At 39.4% G+C, this 2,505-nt stretch overlaps 1 pseudogene; it reads right to left on the reverse strand.

The window, feature by feature from the left end:
- Positions 1-581: 581 nt before the first annotated feature.
- On the reverse strand, positions 582-1,453 carry LOC133763234 (L-lactate dehydrogenase B chain-like; annotated as a pseudogene).
- Between the last annotated feature and the right edge of the window lie 1,052 nt (positions 1,454-2,505).

A 2,505-nucleotide genomic window follows, 5' to 3' on the forward strand; every position in this document is an offset into this window, starting at 1 on the left:
ATTAAGGTGCAGACAGCTTTTTTGTTTGCCTATTTAATTTCCTTTGGATAAATTCCAAGGAGTTGGATGGCTGGGTTGAATGGTAGGGTTATATTTTGGTTTCTGAGGAATCTCCAGACTGACTTCCATAGTGGCTTAACCAGTTTGCATTCCCACCAAGAGTGGGTTAGTGTCCCTTTTTTCCTACATCCTCTCCAGCATCTATTGTTGGTAGATTTCTGTATGTGAGCCATTCTCTCTGGGGTGAGGTGAAACCTCATTGTGGTTTTGATTTGCATTTCCGTGATGGCTAGTGATCTGAACATTTTTTCATGTGTCTGTTGGCCATTTGGATTTCCTCTTTTGAAAAATGTCTACTGAGGTCATTGGCCCATCTCTTCAGTGAGTTGCTTGTTTTGTTGTTGTGGAGTTTCTTGATCCAAGAGCTCTTTTTTGAGCATTAACCCAATCATGGGCTTTGAGTCTGTAAGCCCAAATCACCTATTAAGGAAGTTTGAAGCCAACTGTGTCCATGTACATGCATGAAAACTAAAGGCTCAGGATGTATTACATTATAATTTTTAGTTTTTACAGCCTAAAACTCAGTAGTAACAGGTCTTTAGTTCCTTCTGGATGTCACACAAGGTGACTACATTTTACTTGTGCACAACTTTATCATCCTTCAGCTTCTGGTTGACAAACTGGTTAGTCACCAAGCATTGAGGATATACAAAAACTCAGGAAAACTCATTCTCAGTGCCCTCTATCTTCTTCACCATTGTTAACACTGAGTAAATGCTGGATAGAACTTTGAATAAGGATTCAGTGAGATCAGCCACATTTAATCCCAATTGGTATACCCCTTTAGTTTGCTTTCTTGGCCACTTTCAGCCACCATCTTATGCACCAGTTCTCATTATCATTGTCTATTCCCCTCTCTGGATTCAGTTCCTTGAGAGAAATATCCACCATGTTCACTCCACTCCACAAAACCACACTTGGGTTGCCTTGTTCTCCCAAAATCCATCCAAGGCAAAGCTGAGATGACTGCCAAGTTTTTCAGCTATCATTTGGTAAAGTATAGCGGGATCTGGATTGCACCCACTCACAATCATTCAGTGCTTGGACAATCCACTTATTTTCCAGGTTACATATATAGGAATTTCCACTGGGTTGGAAACCACAATTATGATAAGTCTGTACTATACTTGATCATTGGAGAGTAATGACCTCAAAGACATTCACATTTCTCTGTACAAGACTGAGGTGAATCACACCCTCTTGCTGACAGATTCCCACAGTCTTACACTTGGCAGTCAGAATAGTCTGTATCTACCACAGTTTTAGGTGTCTGAAGAAATACGCTCCTGTATCGCACATCCATCATATCTCCTTTGAGCTTCTCTTCCAAAGCATCCATTAGGGCAGGTTCATCAGCCAGAGACTTTCCCAGAATGCTGATAGGATATGCTATACCAACTGTGCTACAGTGATCATGCAGTTGAGGATCATTACCTCCTCTTCTGCTGCTGGTACATTGAATTTTTCCTTAAGAATTGCTATTGTACATGAGCAGTTTCAAGTACTACAAGGTAAACTTGGCAAGAGTCATGCAAAGGAGTCAATGTCCTGGAACCTGTTTTGTAAACTCATTTTTGAGAAAAGATATTTGAAAAGAAGCAATGATTTTAAGTCTTTTAAAAGTTATTGACATTAGAGGAACTAAATCATTAAAACTCATGTTTACACAACCTCAGAAAATAAAGCTCAAAAGGGATGATTTTGAGTACTATGAAGTGCTGGGTCTTGAGTGACAAGATTTACATGTGTACTATGGAGCTAATAATTAGTGACCTTACCATAGGTATTATTTCTTTTCAATCTTAGTTTCTGACTTAAGAAATGGGGACACTAACACCTATTATCATCTGACAGGATTATTCAGAATAAGATCATAAATGTTAAAGCACTATGTAATTGTTCTGATTTGTTGCTACTAAAAGAATACATTTTAGTATTTGTGTATTTTTTTTTATTTATTTTTATTTGACAGATAGAGTTAGTGAGAGAGAGAGACAGAGAGAAAGGTCTTTCTTCCATTGGTTCACCCCCAAAATGGCCGGAGCTGCACTGTTCTGAAGCCAGGAGCCAGGCACTTCCTCCTGGTCTCCCATGCAGGCGCCCAAGCACTTGGACAATCATCCACTGCACTCCTGGGCCACAGCAGAGAGCTGAACTGGAAGAGGAGCAACTGGGACTAGAACCTGTTGCCCATATGGAATGCTGGCGCCGCAGGCAGAGGATTAGCCAAGTGAGCCACAGCACTGGCCCCAGTATTTGTGTATTTCTGTCATGTTTCTATCCATAATAGAAGAATGAGGTTAATTAGTCTTCTTTGATTCTAAATTCTATTTCCAATAAATAACCTCTGCAAATAAACAGTTAAGTTCAGTGGTAAAGTTTCCACCTTAAAATAAAACTTGATAATACAGCAAGACATTATATAACTCAATTTATTCTCAAAAT

This window comes from Lepus europaeus, chromosome 1 (assembly GCF_033115175.1).
Source record: "Lepus europaeus isolate LE1 chromosome 1, mLepTim1.pri, whole genome shotgun sequence".
Taxonomy (NCBI): Eukaryota; Metazoa; Chordata; class Mammalia; order Lagomorpha; family Leporidae; genus Lepus; species Lepus europaeus.